At 39.7% G+C, this 21,800-nt stretch overlaps 1 protein-coding gene across 1 annotated transcript in view; it reads right to left on the reverse strand.

Annotated features, from left to right (window-relative positions):
* The window catches only part of LOC132378369 (cadherin-20-like), a 183,070-nt gene extending 165,226 nt beyond the window's left edge, over positions 1-17,844 (reverse strand). The window contains exon 1 of the mRNA XM_059945233.1: positions 17,566-17,844. The gene's annotated coding sequence lies outside the window, so the exon portion shown is untranslated. The remainder of the gene's footprint in view (positions 1-17,565) is intronic.
* Between the last annotated feature and the right edge of the window lie 3,956 nt (positions 17,845-21,800).

Genomic DNA, 21,800 nt, shown 5'->3' on the forward strand with positions numbered 1-21,800 from the left:
CACAAAAGCATGAAGACAGGGTCAAACATCAGAGTGGTGAACAATGCGATCCAAGTGACTTTGACTGTGGAATGATTGTTGGTGTCAGATGGGGTGGTTTGAGTAATTCAGAACCTACTGATCTCCTGGGATCTTCATGCACAAGAGACTCCAGAGTTTACAGAGAATGGTGTGAAAAAGAAAAAAAGTCCAGTGAATGAAATTTCTCTGGATGAAAATGCCTTGATAATGAGAGAGGTCAGAAAGGTGATAGAGAGACAACCATGTGTTCCAACAATGGTGCGTAGAACACGTCGAACCTTGACGTGGATGGGCTACTGCACCTAATAAAGTGGCCACTGAGTGTCTATACAGTTATGCTTTGGTCTAATGTTATATCACAGCAAGTGCTGTAATATTCATATTCTGCAATTAATCAGAAATTTAGCTTTATTCTTAATAAAAGAATTAGAAGCCGTAAAGTTGTTTCAGACTCTCACCAAGTTACTTTCTTATGCTGGCCTTCCACATCAATATGTATTTAGTCAAATAAATGCCCCCCTCCTGCATTACCAACAACCGTAAAAGGCAAGTAAAGCTTTTCCTTATTTAAAAAAAAAGATGTTCAGTTCTTAAGTGGTTTGCGTGGGCTACAAAATGATGTTGCATAATACAATTTCATGCACAAAATGTTGCAGACTCACTGCTTAAATCAAATCACTGCTTTCTCTGCATTGATGCATCATGGAAAATTGTGTGCTAACTAGATTGACGACAAGATTGTACATAACACATTTTGTATTTGACTCACCAGTGTTTTTCTTACCCTGGTAAAAATGAAGCTTAAAATTCCTTGGGATTGGGAATATCCTCTGCAATTGACATCTTTTAACCTGCCAATCTCCACACAGAGAACTTCCAGTTAAACTATGGGAAAGTAATTGGAAGTAAAAGAAGACACCTTCGACTGAGCCCTTCAATTTCTCAGCATAATTTACAGTCATTGGTGTTTCCAATTTCATTGTCATAAAACAGATGATGCAGTGCTCAGTCTTTCTGGCCAGCACTCTCCCACTAACAAGTGTCTAGGTGATCTTTTTTCATAATGCTGATTGAAGAATAAACATTGGCCTGGATACCAGAAGCATTGTCTTTCTCCTTCAAGATTCTACCATTAGTGTCTTTAACAATCATGTGAGAGGGCAGATAGACATTTAAGTTTTTAATATCTGTGTTAAGCAGACTTTGATGCTCAACTCATAGTGGGTCTCGAACCTTCAGCCTTCGAATCAGAAACAACCACACCTCCCACTTAGCCTTGAGTGAATTCAATGCTATAGCAGGGTCATGGCTTCTTAAGGGGTGAAGAGCTGCAGTTAAATGATCTTTCGCACCAGGTCTGATGATCCAAATTAGGTGAAATTAATATTAGCCCAACCTCAGTCACAAAATTCTGAGTTTCATACCTATAGTGATAAAATATTTACTGTTTATTCCATTGATTATTTCCTAAAGATGTGGCATAGAAAAATTGGAGGTCTTGAAGTTACTTTTTATCCCCTTTTGATCAAATTCCAAATGCATAAGGCATAATGTTTACTCTTGTTTTTCGATTCTACTTTAACTTATGCCCATTCAGACTGAATCAGAAAATTGATACTTCAGGCATTAAAATAAACTTGGACAACAGCCTGCAGGTCAGTTCACAAGCAGCAATCAGAACACTGGGAGGAACATTATTTCCTCAGGTAATCATCTTCAGAATATTATCTAAAACTTAAACATTGGAAACAGAAACAGATTTAGGCTGCAAGGCTTTTTGAGCCTGCTCTGCTATTCTGTAAGAACAAGGCCAATCCCTTAGATCAAGTCCTATTCTAGCCTAAATCTCCTCAGCCATTATTCCCTTGGAGACCAATGATCTAAAACTCTATATCTTGAATGTACATAATCATTATCTACCCATTGCCATTTGAAAGACTTGCATCCCTCAAGGAAAAAAAAGTCTGCTCATCTCAACCTTCTTTGTATGCAGAAGGCAATCACTTGCAGAAAATTGTTTGAGTAATGATCACATTTATTTTTTGATGGTGATCTGTCTGCCGTTTTACTATGTGGAGAAATCAAAGGAGAGGTGCAGGAAGCCAGGGAAATTATGCTTGAACTTCAGCTAGAAATTAGAAAAAAACATACAGATCTCCTTTTCAAATGACCAAAAGCTCTAGCAAATTCTCTGCAGTGTATCTATAGTTGTACAAGCTGATGGAAGGTGCTATAACATTAAAAAGACAGATCGAATGTGATGGCAGATGGATGATGTCAGTCTCATGTCTTCTCAGAGATTCACATTACCCAGTGGGCCAATGGTAATTTATTGAGTTCTACCCTTTATCGAAGTTTTTATTGCTTTTTGGTATCTGGGGTTTAATTTGGTCAAATTTGATTCTACACAAGTCATCCATGGAAGTATCTGTTAAGCACAACTTAGCTTTTACAATCAAGTTCGTGAGATTCCTAGTATTCAACTGCCTTTAAATATGGACAGGATTGCTATACGTGCATGAGATATATGGAGTTGCTTGAAGTGAGTAATTTCCTCTACAAGTATCTTTATAAATCAAGAGTTAGGATGGGTTACTTTTGAAGTAGAAAGAATCAGAATTGTGTCTCAGATGACACAATTTTGCCAAAACACAACTTGGGTGACAAACTAAGTATGAAGGCAATGTAAAAAGTCAAGCAGGAAGAAGAAATGAATGACTGCATCCTATTTCTTAGCTTTATATGTCCAAGGAATGGAAATACAGTCCAGACTAGTGATGAGCAAGAAATGTGAATTCAAATCACAGCATGACAGTTAACTAAATATACTTTCAATGAGAAACTTCAGTGAGTTTTGACGACCATCAGAGTACCAGATCATTGCTTACCAACTGGGAATGAGTTCTGATATATTGCTTTATCTGGCCTTTATGTGACTTTAGACTCACAACAGAGTGGCTGATTTGTATCTGGTTCTGAACTGATCCCGATGTATCAAAGCACAATAGATTTATCACAGAGAACCAAAGTTCAAATTATGTGGTTGGCTACATACTTCACAAGGACAATTGTGGATAGTCAATACATGCTGGCTCTGATTACTTTTACAAATTTACAACTTCAACTAACTGGGCTACTGCACAGGACTGAATGAAGCTACAGAAAATTGTAAAATTAGTTAGCTCCATCTTGGGTACTAGCCTCTGTAGCATCCAAGACATCAAGGAGCAGTGCCTCAGAAAAGCGATGTCCATTATTAGTGACCCCCATCACCCAGATCATGCCCCCTTCTCATTGTTGCCATCTGGAAGGAGGTACAGAAGCCTGAAGGCACACATTCAGCAATTCAGGAACTGCTTCATCCCTCTGCCATACAATTTCTAAATGGACACTGAACCCATGAATACTACCTCACTTTAAAAAATATATATATTACTTGTTTTTGCACTATTTTTGATCTATCTAACATACATATATAAACTTACTACAATTCATTTACTTATTCTTTTTCTTTCTATATTATCATGTATTGATTTGTACTGCTGCTGCGAAATTGACAAATTTCACAACACATGTCGATGATAACAAACATACTGATTCTAATAGAAGCTTAATGATTTAAAAGGAATATTCCTTTTCCACACAATCTTATACCTAATCTTAAATCCATATTCCTTTTGTCCTGCTCCCTCAATTCTGATTGGACTCTTCTCCTTGGCTCTCTAATGTGAAGATGAATGGAAAGAAAAGGAATAGAAATATTTTCTGTTGGAAGAAAGCAGCTCACTTCCTCAAACAATTAATTAGATTCAATTAATTGGAGCATGGAGCCATTTAAATCTCACTGTTAACAATGTTACTTGCCAGTAGTAAAGTATTCCTAAAGCAAAGCATAGTTTTCATCGGTGAGACATAAATCACTAATAGAATTTCTGTCAACCAAACGGCAATCATTTCATTACTAGAGCTTACATAGTCAACAAATCAAACGTGATATAGCTATTCAATTCTTATGGGCATACGACTGCAGGTGGTGCTGAGTAGAATAATTGTTAGCCATTCATAAACAAGGTATATTTAGTCTTTCAGCAAACACGTGTCATGTTTAATGTGTGCAGATGAAACAAGAGTCAGTGATATAACTTTCCCTTAAAGCCTCACTCTCATGTGACATATAAAATAGATTACCTTACATTTTATTATGTGTTATTTCTGCCATTAACTAGCTCCTTTTGTATTGTTGTTTTGTTAAGGAAGCAAACAACTACTCCAGTGGCTGTATTAAAAAGTAGTCTTTTGGCTGAGTGAAGGCAATATTAATATAATCAGCACAGTATGAAGTCATTTTCTGTCCTTGTTTCACTCTGTCCTACTGAAGTGACCTCATTCACAACTGAAAAAGTAGCAAGTGCAACATTTGTTGTTTGTCTCTGTCAACATCAATACCAGCAAAGTAATTAATTGTATAAAACTTCTCTATTTTTGTAAGATTTTCAATGAACATAAAATCATAACAAACATTAGGAGTAAACCATTGGCATCTTGTGCCTGATCTATCAGTCATTAAGAACATGATGATCTTCAACCTCATCACTACATTCCTGCATTGATTTCACGTCCCTTGATTCTCTTCATTTCCAATCTGTCAGTCTATATTTTAGAATATAATCAGTGATTAAGCAGCCACAGTTCTCTTGGGTAGAGAATTCCAAAGATCCACTACTCTTCGTGGTGAAGACGTTACTCATCACAGTCCTGAGTGGCCAGTCCTTTACTTTAAGTCTGTGACCCTCAATTCTCGACACCAAAGACAGGGAGACAAATCATCATCATGCATCTTCCCAGCCCAAAGACACAAGATCTTTGTATATTTCAATGAAATCATCCCTTGTTCTTCTGAACTATACAGAGAGTAGGATTACTTGTTTCATCCTTCCTCATTGATCAAACACCACTTCCCAAGAATCAATCTTTAAGCACTTCATCCTTTCCAAATTCAGTGGATTCCAATCAACTGGGACACGGCCTGACCAGTACATTTGGGCTCAAATAAGCAGCTGCACCAATTAGCTGAAGTTTCATGGAAATAGTTTAAAAGGTATATAAAAAAAAAAGAACTACTGTTTAACTGAGGAACAAATTATGTATTTCAATAAAATACAGCACAAATTAGAACACTACCAAAACTAATACAGTACTATAAAAATGTGTATTATTTGCTTAACGGAGGAATTCATCCAGTGTACACTGACATGTTCTTTTGATTGATTATAAAGAATTAAATAAGTGCAGAAACCTAGTGCAGATTAGTGTACTGCCTCAAACAGTGCTTTAGATGATAGCACCTTCCAAATATTCATTTTCATTGTAATATTCAAGATTATTGTCAATACTTTCCATATTCTTTGTTGTTCCTAACTTTTTGAAGTAGTGAAATCGTTTCCTTTTCACTCCCGGCCTTCTCTGGCATCTTCAAGCCTGAATATTTAAAAAGCAGTAGGCAAAACAGTTTTAACTTGTCTTACGGTTTATAACTATCAGCGACAAAAATCACTGCTTTTTGAGCACCAACATGCAACTGATGCTATTTAAGAACTGTTCACTCTGAGCATGGTATAGTGTCAGACAGCCACACAAGTGTATACTAGTAATGCTAGTTAGAAGATGTTCGGTGACAGTCACCAACCCCGTTAAGCGGCATATTATCCCAAATAAAAGGAAGGAATCCCAGCTATTTTCAGGATTTGTTTTTGTACTTTAAGAGCTGTCTCATATAAGCAGCTGCCACGATTACTGATGGCACAATTAACCAGAATCTACTGTATATACTTCGGATTTCTTTCCATGTGTTCATTCAGTGGATGAAGGTAATACTTAATTGTCTATGATTCCGAGGCAGGTTCATTCAAACACTTCAGAGAGTAATTGCCATGAACCAGGAGTCATACGTAGACTAGACTGGTAAGGGAATGGAGTTTTATCCCTTTGTTGAATTACGCAAAAATAGAAAACTTATAACTCTACAGTGGGCCAATTTATTCAGTTGTACAGTATCTGTACAGGCTTAAAAAAATCTACGCGACTTTATCCTACCTTCCAGCACCAGCTATTTAGTCCTGCAATTCATGACTCTTCAAATGGACGTCCAACTGCTTTTACAAGGTTTTGGCCTCTACCGTGACTATTTTCTAACCTCTTACAAATTACTTTAACTCCATTTTACCTTTTGTTAATCTAGAGTACCGTGCAAAAGTCATAGGCACGTATATATAGCTAGGGTGCCTAAGACTTTTGCACAGTACTGTATTTGTCAACATGGAATGGAGAGTGAGTTTGTAACTGGTGGGATTGAAGGAGGTTGGGTATGGCGAGGGTGGAGCACAGCAGGAGGAGTGTGGGACAGGTGGTGGAGAAGGACTGCCGGCGGGAAGGGTGGCACAAGTGCAGAAACACCCAGCCCTGAGACACCAGGCAAAGTAATTTGATTCCAAACAATTGGTTTATTGATCATGACAGAATGCCTCTCTGGTGTTTTCTACTCCCTTCCCATTTCCCCAAATATAATTTCCCTCTCCCTGACCCCTTCCCGCTCTCAATCCGCAATAGAGACCCATATCAGAATCGGATTTATCATCACCCACATGTCATGAAATTTGTCTATTGTGTCAGCAGTACAGCGCAAAATATAAAATTACAACAATATTGTGCTAAAGTCTAGCTATATACATATGCCTAAGACTTAAACTTAAAACTTTTGCTCAGTACTGTATCTGAATTTACATCACTTGTAATATTTTGCTTCTTGGTTAAATCGTTCCTCATAGTCTCTGCTATTCCAAGGCAAGCACCCCTAGCTTATACAATCTTTCTACATGGGTAAACTTTTATATTCAAGGCAATATCTTTGTGAATCTCCTTTATATTCTCCTTCATGCAAATACATTTTTCTTGTGTTGCACTGACCAGAACTCAATAATGTCCTAATTAACCTTTTATACTGTTTGAGCATTTACATTTTGATACCTTTCCTGATCAAGGAAAGCATTCATTTGTTATTTAACCTGCCTTTTATGGATCTGTGAGCATACAGTACACACCATGATCTACCTTTCATCATCCTCCCTCTCTGTCTAGTCCCTTGTCTTGTTGCCCCTCTTAGTTCTCTGGATTAAATACAGCACGTTATGTTTCAGCCTGACAGACCGGAACACCTGATCCTACCAGCAATCTAAAGCAGCACACTGTTAACCACATGGATAATTTTGTATCGTTTGCACATTTCTTTATCAGACCTCCGACACTGAAGTCTAAATCATTAATATATATTACAAACAGCCAAGATCACATTACCGAGACCTGTGAAGCCCAATTGATACAGATATCTAATCACAAAATCACCGGAGAATCATTTCATTTTGCTTCCTGTTACTAGATAATTTTCTTCCTCACATGGATGCTTTGAACCTTTTTTTTTGCCATATTAAAACTTTGTCAAAGGCCTTGCTAAGTTAACATATGAAATAAAAGTATGTTATAAAAATTCAGTGGCTCCATGGTCAACATTACCACTGATTTCCCTTCATCCTAAATGAATCGAGTCAACTGACTTTCAAAATCTGTTTGCCTGGAGAGATCTAACGTTGAACATATACTCAGTGGCTACTTTATTAGGTACACCTGTTCATGAATGCAAATATCTAATAAGCCAATCATATTGCAGTAATGCAAAGCAGAGAAGCATGCAGACATGGTCAAGGGTTCAGATGTTGTTCAGACCAAACATCAGAATGGGGAAGAAATGTGATTTAGGTGACCTTGACTTTGGAACCATTGGTGCCAGATGGAGTTGTTTGAGTCACTCGACAACTGCTGATCTGCTGGGATTTTCACACACAACGCTCTCCAGAGCTTACGGAGAATGGTATAAACAACAAAGTAACATCCTGTGAATAGCTGTTGGCCTGTGGGTAAAAATGCCTTGTGAATGAGAAAGGTCAGAGGAGAAGGGCCAGACTGGTTCAAGCTAACACGAAGGTGACAGTAACTCAAGTGGTGTGTAGAAGAGTATCTCTGATTGCAAACACATTTAACCTTATCTGGGTGGGCTACAGCAGAAGACCACAAACATACATAGTGGCCAGTTTATTAGATGAAGGAGATATCTAATAAAGTGGATACTGAGTGTAGATCATAGAATATTTCAGTATGGTACAGGTCCTTTGGCTCATGAGATTGTGCTGACCGTTTAACCTGCTCTAAAATCAATCTAACCTTTCCTCTATGCCTCTAGATTACTAATCTGGCCCTGGATTATCAGACTGATTATATAACCACCATGCTACCTCACCTAAACTGAACTGTACTTCAGAGAAGTTAGTTGAGAATTTACCAGAGTACTGCTCAGAGGGAATCTTTACAGCTACAAATGTAATGCACTTGCAGTAACCAATTAATACAGGCACCACAAAAAGAAAACTGCATTCTCCCCCCACATGTATAGGCAGTACAAAAAGCCAGCATACCGGACCACAGGACAAAATATGGAGTCAACTTTTGCAAATACTATTTAACCAAACTATATTAGTCTGTCAAAATTATTGAATAAAACATTCTGTATTAAATAAGTAACTAAAGTTAGAAGAACAAAGTTAGGTTCTGTGTAAGATTCAAGCCAAGAAAAACTTGTAACGATTTGCTTCAGGCAAAATGCAACTGCTTTTCTGCAAATTCATCATTTCTTGGTGTGATTAATTGTTCAGAGTGAACTAAAGTATGGAACTTTTCTTTGGCCCATCAGTTGATGGGTTCATGGCTGCTCCACAGGTACAATAGGAATATAATCAAATGTACGCACTTTTTGTTTAATGTTTAATAAAGATTTGGGTTGAATTGTAAGGAGTCTGAACCAATGGGATCCATTTGACCTATAATAACATGAATATCCCCTATTGCTAGTAAATGTCGTGGCTTACAAAGACCCCAGAAAACTGGTGAGGGAGGTGGTGTTATTGCACCTTTGACTTTGACTTGATTGACTCAGTTTATTTTGTCCTACATTGGTAGGAAGACTACAAGTTCTTTTACCATCATAGTGACCTCACTATCACAGAATAATTCTGAGTCAGTAATGCCATGACATGGGTTTGCAAGCACAGCATTGATTCCAGGCTGAGCAGGAGTGGGTGTCCTGGGAAGGGCCTTGCTCGATTTAGCTAATGAGAGGAATGGATCAATGCATCCTCTGCATTGTGATGTTTGATTTTTGCCCACCGTGCAAATCAAATAGAATTTCGCCTTTCCATCCTGAGCACCTAACCAGGACATAAGCCAGGAACTAATTACCTTGAAGGTAAAGGGAGTTTTATTTATTTATCTGTGGAGTTACAGAGTAGAGTATGCCCTTCTGGCCCTCAGAGCCGAGTCACACATCAATTTAACACTAGCCTAATCACAGGACAATTTGAAATGACCAATTAACCCAATTGTCTTTGGACTGTGGGAGGAAACTGGAGCACCTGGAGGAAACCACATCTAAACTCCTTGCAGGCAGCATTGGAATTGAACCCAGGTCGCCTGAACAGTAAAGTGTTGTGTTAACCACTACACTACCGTACCACCCCAACTTAGATGTACAGTAATAGTTTTTGGGAATGGAGTGCTCACTTATTAACTCATGGCTGCTATCTTACTGAGAAAAAAATAGCCTCTGGCTGCAAGGCCAAGCAACCATTTGATTTCTCATTTCATTAGGGTGCCACAGTCGAGTAGTGGTTATTGCGACACAATTACAACTCAGGCGTTGGGATTTGGAATTCAATTTTGCCGCTGTCCGAAGGAAGTTTGTACACCCTTCCCACTAGCACAGGGGTTTACTCTGGGTGCTAATGTTTCCTAACACATGTTAGTAGGTTAATTGGTCACTATAAATTGCCCCGTGAATAGGCAAGTGTTAAATAGGTAGTTTGCCGGATGGAGTGGCTCGATGGGCCAGAATGAGCCTGTTCATGCTCTATCTCTAAATAAAACAAATCACATTCATTGGAAGTTATAGTGTGCCAACAATAACAACATGCAGTAAGATACTCCACTCGATATCGTGCGTTGTCATCCAAGGTGTTTCACAGAAACATGACCAGAGAAGAATGAATCTCAAGCCAATGGAGTGATTTGGAAAGGTGATAAAAAGTTTGGCCAAGATGGTATGTTTTGAGGAGGGTGGTAAAATCATGACAGATGAACCATTGTTTATTTGTATTTTATAATTTCACCTTGAGGAATATATATTACCATCTGGCTCTCAATAAAATCAGAATAACTTACTTTGAAATCAGAACAATTCCTCTAAAAAACATGCATTGAGCGGAAGATACTCAAGCACAAATGGTAAAATCAGTCATTGGTACCACATCCACATGGTACGATTACTTTTATCGAAAGACTGCAATATTTCAGAAATTTGTCTCACCAACATTTTCTAAAGGAGAATTAGATACTGGCAATAAATTCTGCCCTTTCCAGCAATGCCCACATCCGGTGAATGAATAATAAGACAATCTAGACTTGTTTGACAGGGAAATTACCAACCATAATACTTAGAAAAGTATTGTCACAATACAGCCTTAATTTCATCAGAAAAACTGATTTCCCACTTGCTGCCTCAGTACGAAAGATCTGGGAGACCTCCATCTCTGCAATTAGCAGTGATGCTTCTGTAGAGGTTACACTCAGCTCTGAATAAGACAACTCATTTGATGCATCTTCTGCATCAGGATCCCAGGCCGCCTGGTTCACAACTCACTGGAAGTACAATTTTCAGCAATTACACATTCAAACGGAGGATCCTTTGGTTCATATTGTCTCTACCCGTGTTCTGAAGAGCTATCCAATTATTCCTCACCTCTGACTTTTCCTCAAGATCTTGCAAATATTTCTTTTATGAAAGACAGATCCGATTCCTTTTCAAACTTTGGCACTGAATCTGCTTCCACCACAGTTTAAGGGTGCACATTCCAGAACATAATAACCTGTTAGGTGAACTAAATTCTCCCTATCATCACCTAAGCATATACCAACAATTTTAAATTTAAGTCTTCAAGTTGCTAAAACTCTGCTAATGAAAGTTATTCCCTTTGCACTTCACTAGAACTTCCCATTATTTAATCACTTCTGCTAAATGTGTTTTAACCTTCCCTGCTCAAAGGAGGAAAACCCAGCTTCCTCATCTCTCCATACAACTATAAGACCTCAGCACTAATGTCATACACAGGCAAATCTCTTATATGCCCTTTCCAAGACAGTGCTTTTTTTAAAAAAAAAAGGTGTCTACCTTCTTATTGCCAGACTTCTCTTCAACAAAAATTTTTGTAAGAGACATTTCCTTCTCTACTCTCCTAACAACTGGTCTACAGGCTTCTTCAAGGATCGTCACCTTGTTGTGGCAGAAAGGCTTGAAAGTTCCTGAGATCTCAAGAACGTTGCTGTCAGGAACTCAGCTCCTGGTAGGGTCACCCATAGCGGTAAGGTCAAGGGGAAGGTTCCAGACAAAGAGTGATCCAACTTGGGCCTCGTTGATGGAGCTGGAGGAAGATGATGACACATCACAATGGCAGTGAAGATGGAGGAAGGAGGAAGGTAGAATGAAGGGTTTCCAGTCGCCTTGCATTCCATGCCAATGGACGCTGACCCCGATCTGTCAAGGTGGCTGCCTATGCATCAACCTGCCCATGTTAAACAACACCATGCACGGGCATTCTCCATTAAGAGAATCCACCCTAGCATTCTGGATTAAATCACCTACCAATGGTCAACCCCTTAGAAGAATTACCATACTTGACTCACCTGGTCACACTACCTCTACCATCGCTGCAAACTTGTAATTCTGCTCATGAATTCCTCTGGGCACCAAGGCACCAAAGATCCAGGAGATTCCGCATACCACACACATGAAGCCAGTGTGCTCATTTTACTTCAGAATGAAAAAGTAGTCTATCATCGAAAGAGGAAACAATGATTTGTCATGAATCCCATCAGGTTTTCACAATATAGTTCAGTTGCCTAATGTGAGATTTCCAGTAGAACACTTTATAGTTCATTTTTGATAGATTGCATATTTAGTGAGATCAAAAGAAAAATTCATTATTACTCAGTCTGGAAGGCCCATTGAGACACTGTTGCACACATTAACGCACTACATCACAGGTAGAGAATATAGGTTTTCTTTCTGCTTTGATTTACCTAAAAAATGAATTATTGATTTTGACTCTGCTACCTAGCTAAGGAATGAATCAAGTCACTTGGAGAGAAGGAAAACAAATCAGAAGTGGTGTCTTGTGGAATGAGCTTTGAAGCCCCTAGCAGAACACAATATTTAAATTGACTACTAGCATCCGAATTGTCTCTGCATTCTGCCATACAAAACACCCAATGCTGCCCTGTTCTTAATTTAATAATGAGTTAACTTAAAATGAATATATTTGCCCCCGAGGTCGCAATGCTTCTAAACATTGTCACATTCCCTTTGCACATGACTGCAAAATGCAGCAGAGGGCTGAAGACTCAGCCTTTCCATCACAAAGCAACTCCCCCCCCCCACCCAGTCAAGGACATCTTCAAAAGACAGTGCCTCAAAAAGGTGGCACCATCGTTACAAACCCTCATCATCTGGGCAGTAAGGTCACCTACATCTGACTATTGTTGACCACGGTTTCACTTTCAATACTATTATTCCAAGTAAACTCATCAACATACTCAGGACCCTAGGAGTTGGTGTTTCCTTCTGCAACTGGATCCTTGTTTTTCTGACCCACAGAGCGTAATCAGTAAAGACAGGCTGCAACACCTCTGCCACGATTATTCTAAGCACTGGTGCTCCACAAAGTTGCGTCCCTAGTCCCTATACACTCATGACTGTGTGACCAAATTCTGCTCTAACTCCATCTACAGGCTTGTAGATGATACTGCTGTAGTCAGCTGCTCCTCAAATAGTGATGAGTTGGATGGAGAACAGCAAGCAGATAGAGAGCTTAGTGACATGGTATCATGACAACAAACCTTCCCCAAATCTCAATAAAACAAAAGTGCAGAAAGAGGGTTGTGGTGTGCATCCTCCTGTATAAATTAACAGTGTTGAGGTTGAGAGCTTCAAGTTCCTAGTTGTGAATATCACCAACAACCTGTCCTGGTCCAAACACGTTGTCACAGTAGAGTAAGCCCACCGATACCTTCCTCAGGAGGCTAAAGAAATTTGGCATGTCCTTGTTGAACCCTTAACACTTTTTATTAATGCACCATAGAAAGCATTCTATCTGATTGCCTCACGGCCTGGTATGGCAATAAGCTTTGCACATGACCACAAGAAACTGCAGAGTGTTGTGAACACAGCTCAGCACATCACAGGAACCAGCCGCCCCTCTATGGATTCTGTCTATACTTCTTGCTGTCTCAGTAAAGCAGTGAGCACAATCTCTTCTCCCCACTCCCACTGAGCAGAAGTTACAAAAGCCTGAAAGCTATCTCAAGGACATCTTCCATCCTACTGTTATCAGACCCTTGGATGGACCTCTTGTACAAGAAGGTGGACTTGTGGCCTCACAATCTACCTCATTATAATCTTGCACTTTATCTTTCACCCATTCTGCACCCTTTTGGCAACCTTTACTCTTTGTTCTGCATTGCTATTGTTTTACCTTATCCTACCACAACGCAATGATTTGATCTGAATAAACCGTGTGCAAGACAAGCTTTTCACTGAATCTGGGTCATGTGCCAATAATATACCATACAAAAAAAAAACAACAGCCAGGAGCATGAAGACTAAAACTCAACATTATAAGAACAGCTTCTTCCCCTCCTCTAACAGGTTTCTGAATGGTCTCTGAACCCACTAACTCTCATTATTCCCTTTTTGCACTATTTGTTTATTTTGTAGCTTCTGGTGGTCTTTGTGTTTTGCTCTGTATTGCTTTTGCAAAACAACATATTCCATGAGGTGTATCAATAATAATAAACCTGATTCTGATTCAGTCATGATAACTAGTTATAAATAAATCTCTGCTGCTTAGGTCTTATCTTGTTTATCCAGTGCACATTGGCTCCAATGAACCAAAGCCTTGTTTTGAAAGTTCTTAAACTTACTTCCAAGTCTCTCTGTTGCTTGCCTCTTTCCTCCTGTGTAATCTGATCCAGCCTTACATCTATCCATGATAATGGTTTCCCCAATTTCTGTTTTCTTGATCATCCTGAAATTTAGTTCTTCTTTCTGGGGCTGACTGTGCCTAACTCTGGAATTCTATACTGAACCTATCTGCTTCTCTACTACTACACTGTCTTTCGAGCTATTTCTTATCAATAGAGTCATGGAGTTGTTCAGTGCCTGAAACTCCCATGCCCATACCACCCATTATAAATATCCATACCAATCCCATTAAACTGCATTAAGTCCATAGTCTTCAGCACTTTGACAATTCAAAGTCCAAATGCTTTTGAGAAGTTATAAGTATATCTGCCCTCTATCAGCTCTTCAGTTAGCACATCCTAAATCCAAACAATCTCTTTGTGAGAAGAACTCCCCCCTCAGACTCCCTCTAATCTAGAGCTTCCTGACCTTTCTTATGCCGTAGCCCCCTCTCATTAACTGAGGGGTCTGTGGATCCCAGGTTGGGAACCCCTGCTCTGAACCTTTCAGTTGGGAACCTTTCAGTTCTTATCTTAAACATAGAATAAGTACAAGCCCTTCAACTCATGATGTTGTGCCAATCGCTTAACCTACTCTCAAATCAATCTAATTTTTCCCTCCTACATAGTTGTCCATTTTTCTATCATCCATGTGTTTATCTAAGAGTTTGTTAAATGACCTAATGTATCTTATCTATACTCTCAATTTTGAAGATACCCCACGAGAGGAACATTTTTATCATCTCCTTTCTATCCCCCTCATCTGGACATACCTCTGCTTCCTTTGCTCAAGGGAAAATTCGATCTCTTTTTCTACCTTGAGACTTCCTTATGATTATAGCATTTTTAAAATTTGTTGATAACATGCTGATGCAATACATTAGTTTGCTTTGGTGTATTGATGTTACTGTGCAAATGCAATTTGTTGTGCATTAGGAGCATAAAAATAATTCTCTAAATAGTTTTCAAGCATATTTATGAGGGTACCACATTCATTTTTAGTCCTCCATTTCTAAGTTTGAAGGGGCAAGCTTTGTCTAAACTAGTCACAGTTTAACTGGTTGGTAAGTACTTATTAAAAGTAAATCCCTGATACTGGGAAACTATATCAATTTACACCTGAGCTGCAGAGGATATTTCAGATTATATAGGAGGGCGAAGATTTAAAAAATTGGCTGATCCACCAGGCTGCCATAAAGGTAGGAGACTAATGGAGGACCTTCAAGGATGTTGGTGTGGGAAAATTGCCCTCTTCAGATAGATAACGTCATTCTACGGACAGATGAAACAAACAGACATGGAGGCCACTATGGCAGTTGCTGAATAGGCCTGCGTTGTTCAATTTTAGTGCTCAGTCATCCCTTGATACCCAGTGTGTTTGGGTCTGAAATACACCAGCTGGTTGGTTGAAGAATGGGATTGGTGAAGATCTAATGGGCAAAATGCCTGTTGTCTTCACTGGGCAATGATGCATGCCATGGAGAGGAACAGATGAACAAGAGAAAACAATTTACAATACTTGCTTTGCATTCATAAGAATAGGATGTGTGGGCAAGCCAAAAAAAAAGCATGATAACCTACTGGCATTGTTTCTTGTATCAGAGGAAATAATCCACAGTAGCTGTGCTCAACCTAATTCAAATGATCTCGTTATATGAGTTCAAGTAGCAGAAGGAGGCAAGACACAGGTTATGAACTAGTCTTGACTCTATGAAAGCCACTGCTTCAGATATCTGCAGATAAGCACCACATACGCTTACTTAATTACATCCACACAAATATGCACACATGTAGTTTGTGTTATCATGCACATAAAATGCACCGCACAGAAACTCAAATTCAGTAATAATTTCCGAGTGAAGTGATTTGATTTCGCTGCTTCATTTTCAGTTTATGTCAGTACCACAGACAAAATAGGAAAGACATATCTTGTGACTAACTTCCCCTTCAATATTGCCTCTTCTCAAAAAAAAAAGAACAATTGAAGGACAGAATAATGGCCATTTGTGTGCCTAGAACCTCAACCAAATGAACAGTGCAAGCCTGACTGCTGAAAGCTGTCTGATAGCACTTGTGAAACAGTAGTACCTAAGCCAAGCTTAGTTTTATATATTCTGTTTTGTGTATTGGCGCAGCTTATCTTCTTTTGCATATTGGTTGTAAATCTTTGTTTGTGTGTAGTTTTTTATTTACTCTATTGTCATTTTTAGTTTTACTGTGACTGCAAGAAAATGAATCTGAAGATTGTATTTGGTGGCAGATAGATACGAAATTTACTTTGAACTTTGAAGCTTAGCAAACTACACACCATTTCCCACAGTGGAAGGAGGGACATTTGATTTTTTGTGTGTCCATATTCACTAGTTAAAAGCAATAACCCATCACAAATCAAAGAAACATCATCCAAGTAATAGCTGGGGCTTGGTCCTTGAGTTGGAGCTGTGTCAGATCCTGGAGAACCACACCAAAGAAACTGTAAACTACACTTCATTCCTCAAGGAATTGAGAACAAGACTCATAGACTTGAACAGTCAGCATAGATCCAAAGGGGTTGAACAGATTTTAAATAGATGATCACCTACCCAATTGAGATGGCCTAAACTATATAGATCCCTGCTCAGACATTAAAAACATTTTTTTTCTTCCCGGAGCCAGTTGCTTAAAATATATATAGCAACTTCAGATAGAACAAAAGCCCTACAGCGCAGTATTTATGCGCTGGGGTTTTATTTTCCTTTCCTAGTCTCGCAATTAATTCCAGTCACACGTCTCCACAGTGAAATCTTTATCCAGTCGAGAAATACAGTCGTTGGCAGAGTCTGCCATTCTCAAAGGAGAGGAAAGCAGGAATAAAAAAAAAGTGGCCTTTTGGCTTCTGTTGCTGTCAGCTGCCTGGCTCACTGTGCACCATTGCTAGTAATCAGTTCCCTTTTTCCGACCTCAGTCTGCACAGATTCTGCCTCCAAAGCCCTTTCCGTTGCGGGAAGACTCGCCCTGAACGATTCTGAAGAGCCAGTTGCTGTACACTTTAAGTAGCAGCTTCATCTGGCTGGAGGAATACTCGCAGACTAAGACAAGAGATATTAATCATAATTGAAGTTTCCTTTACTACAGGCAGGCAACAAGTAAAGAGGGTTGGGGTACGTGACGTCCATACCAAGCCCAGGCAGCGAGACTGCTATCGGGTGAAAGTGGAGCAAATGTTGAACCAGACTGAAAGCTTATAAAATTACCACCGACACTCAATGTATTTCCTTCTCCACTGACGGTCAATCACTACTCTAGTTAAATATGTAGAAAAATATTAGTTTGTTTACAATAACAATAAAAAAGGTGTCACCGCCTAAATAACGTAATAAAATGCAACATTACCTCGACAATGCTGTTAAGTCCTGTCAATTTTCACACCTCAAAACCTGCTTCGGTCTCATTGTCCCCTGCAGTTCACTAAATACGGACTCTTCAGAAAAGTTGCATCAAAAGCTCTTCTGAGAAATTGCAAGGATTTTTTCGGCGAGAGCTGCCTCAAAAAAAATGCAGATGAGAAACTTTTTCTACATCGCTTTCGCGAAAGTGTTGCAGCCTTCCCGTTCTCTTCTTATTGCACTCTTCTCTCTCAGTACCAGTGGTACTCACTCTCCACCTCATGAATATTCTGACACGGCGAATGCAGTGGAATTAAATTGAATTAGCCAATTGGTGCCAAGATTTGCACCATCTCTCCCCGGGGAGTTGCCCGCATCCACACGCTGGTGAATGTGATTACTGTACAGCTGCCATCCCGCGGAGTCCGCTGCACCTTTTCGCTGGACCCGCGTTTACAGAGGCTTTGAAACGCGCGAGTGTTGAATTCAGCGCATTCCTCCGATCAAAAGCAAAACTGGGCGGAAGATTTCACTTTCTGTTAGCAAGCTCCAATGAAGCAAATAATTTAACCCTGTTAAATCTGCGCAGGTTTCAAGTGATATCAAACCCAGATTTAATCAATTGATGCGCCAGTTCCCGAGGACGACAGATGCGTGTCACTGAATTCCCCGCTAAAGTAAATATTTATTGTGCCGTACATGAGGGATGTAGCGTGGAGTAGCTTGGTTTGTATTCATTAAGCACCGGCTCTGAGGTGATTAGGGCAAGTTTGACAAGTAGGAATTCAACAACGCTTTCCGTTTATAATACTTCCGAAATAATATAATTAAATAATTTAGATCGCGTTTAAGTTTGTCAATTTGCTTTGGTCAGGTGTCATTTGTGGGAACAAATTCATCATGACAATTTTGTTACTCAGAACGTCCCTCGCCTTCTCTAAAGGAGACACGAACACTTCATTACTCTTTGTCCAACTCGGCCAATCGCAATTTCTCCGTTGTGTGGAGACCCGGGACTAATCGGCGGCGGTAACTTCGGGAGCAGACTGGCGCAGGAAAGTTGTTGTGTCACGGTGCAGGCAGATACTATGCACACGCCCGTTGTTTCCCCACGTATTACACGGGATCAAATTTTGTCAGACCCGCCGGCATTTCAGTAACTGTGTGTAGTCAAAATTTAAACGAGTTCTTCCCGAATTATTTCGCAGGGTGCCCCAAGTCCGTACTTAAACTACCACTAAGTTTTCGGGCAAACATCATTAGGTTGACATTAAATCCAACAGATATTATAAACTACGATAAATAATACTATATTTTTGTTAGCCCTCTTTCGCATACCTCCCCCCCCCCCCCCATTTCTCTCTCTTCCTTTAATACCTTTCTTTAATATACCTATTTGACCAAGACTTGGTCGTCTGCACTAACATGTGGGCTGTCAAATGTTCCTGATAAAGCTCTTCCGAGATGCCTTCCGCTATACTATATTTTTGCTATTTGAAAAGCGATATACTGTATAAATGCGAACTATTATAACGGAAGAAACACGAAAATAGTGCAAAGGAAAAAATAACAGTTGATGTTTATTAATTTATGATTAATCACTTTTCTCACTCATGTTTTGCATAAAAGACACATTGGTGAAGGGATGTAGTACTAAATGAATGGCTGCAGTCAGTGGTCCCATTACTCTCTTGGGCTGTGACTCCATAAAGTAACTCATTCCAATTATAGGCCCAAGGGCAGTTTTTATTTCTGCGTTATTGGCGCTTGATTGATTGTGATCATTTATCATGGGGAAGATTTTGTTTATTTATGGGATGTGTGTGTGTTTATTGGCCATTCTCAGCCCTTGAGAAGGTGGTGGTAAAAGCTACCTTCTTGAATCATTGTGGTCAACTTTTTTGATATACGACAACACTGATATCTTGTGACTTCCAGAGTTTAGATGAAGTGTTGATAAAGAAACCACGAGGAAGTTCCAGTTCTGGTCATTGAAAGAAAATGGGCCCTTCAGCCCACCAAATCTATGCTGACCACTGGCCATCCATTTACACGAATCCCAATTCCACTTTAAAACTTTCTCCTATATTTTAATTTATTTAGAGAGACAGCATGATAACACGCCCTTCTGGCCCAATGAGCCCATGCTTACCATTTACACCTAGTGACCAATTAACCCTCTAACCCCCACATCTTTGGAATTTGGGAGGAAACCAGAGTACCCAGAGGAAATCCATGGAGTTACTAAGAAGATGTATGAACTCCTTACAGACAGTGGTGGGAATTGAACCCGGTTCGCTGGCACTGTAATACCATCATGCTAACTACTATACTACCGTTATGGCATGTTCATAACTTACTTACTCTATCTGTAGGTCTTCCTACATTCCACAAAGACCTACATTTGGGATTAGTAAGGATATTCTCATCATCTCCCCCAGACTCCACACACCTACACACTCAGGGAAAATTCCAGTGGACAATTTCACTGTGGAAATGTCAACTCACACTTACATCAAATTGCCAGTAAGAAACAGTTCAAATCCAAAATCTACAAGGGCAAGTGAAACTTAATGTCCTGTTACACGATTGGTTACCTCTTAACTTCTTATTGTTGCAAATTGTTTATTTACACTGTCACTATAGTACCTGAGAAATATACTAAAAAATGTAATCACATTTATAAGATTCATGAAGTTGAGCGAGAGGCAAATTTCCACCCATAGTCTTCTACTTGCCTTCTCTAGCTTTTCCAGTGAATTCATTGACATCCTAGGAAAACATGGTAAAAGCTTGCCTTTATCTGACATCTGCAATCAAATAAGCCCTAAGGTGAGTCTTACGACAGAGCAGGGCAACCACATTTTCAAACCAAGGTTACATTTAAAAAAGGAAATGGTCCTACCAATATTATGGATGGAACATCTTTTGGCTCCACCCACTTTATATCATGATGAACCCTGGTAACACATAATCCCTCAGTCTAGCAGTCGAGGGTATTGAGATACTTCTGAATTGTAATTGCTAATGGATTTTTTCATCTGTGAAGTCATGGAGAGGTACAACAGAAACAAGCCCTTTGGGCCACTAAGTCCACAATAACCATCAACCACCCATTTACACTAATCCTACATTGATTCGAAACATTATTAAATCTCCCCAGATTCTACCTCTCAGCTACACACTAGAGATGATTTACAGTGGACAATTAACCAACCAACACACACAGCTTTCAGACGTGGAATGAAACTGGAGCATCCAGAGGAAACCAAGGAGGTCACAGTGAGAACGCGCAAACGCCGAGATGAGGCGGCAGCCGAGATCGGTCCTCAGCCAGGGTCTCTGGTGCTGTGGAGCAGCAGCTTTGCCAGCTGCACCACTGTACCACCAGCGCACATCTGCAGTTTCCTGCGGCTAGCTCCTGACGCTGGCAGTGAGTGGGCCTCAGTAGTTCAGACCAAAGGGAAGTTTCAGTCAGCACTTGTTCCACTAGAAGAGTGGCAGCATATAAATCAGCTGCTTCTCTCTCCCCAGAGCTCTCACTCTGCCATTGTTGCCAATGGCTTACTGTCACTGTCTTTGGCTCCTTCAGCACCTGCTGCCACTGAATTGATGGGCTGACGAGCCACTGGAGTGATGTATCTTTTCGGACCTAGGCACCATCAAATATTCAATGTCCTGCAGTCAAACAGTACAGGATGTGTACTGTATCTCCATGGGCCAGCACTGAAATTGCACAAAGGAAAATAATGGGTTAGTAGCTGATTTACTGAAGACCAGACCAGAGCTCTGGACCATGTGTTTTGATCCCATAACAGTGGGTGATGAATTTACATTCGGCTGATTTGGCAAACCCAGAATTTACAACAAAGGTATTCTCATGAAACTAATGCTTTGCTGTTAAAAAAACACATCTGGTTCACCAACATCCTTTAGAGAAGAAAATCTGTTCTATACATGGATCTCGACTGATCAATCCGATTGACCCTGAACTCACTGCTCTGTTCAGTGGCAATTAGAGATGGGCAATAAGTGCAGCCATTGCCTCTGAAGTCAACTAAGTTTGAGACTTAACCTTGAAAAAAGGATATTAGGGCTGTGAACAAAGAATTATGAAGAGATTCAATTTTTATGATAAACTTTAAAGGACAGAGGATTTCAGAAACATATAGGGCAACAGGAGGAGGATATCAGGGTATAAGGTTTAGGTAATAATGAATGTAATGAAATTGAGGATGAACG

This window comes from Hypanus sabinus, chromosome 20 (assembly GCF_030144855.1).
Source record: "Hypanus sabinus isolate sHypSab1 chromosome 20, sHypSab1.hap1, whole genome shotgun sequence".
Lineage (NCBI taxonomy): Eukaryota > Metazoa > Chordata > Chondrichthyes > Myliobatiformes > Dasyatidae > Hypanus > Hypanus sabinus.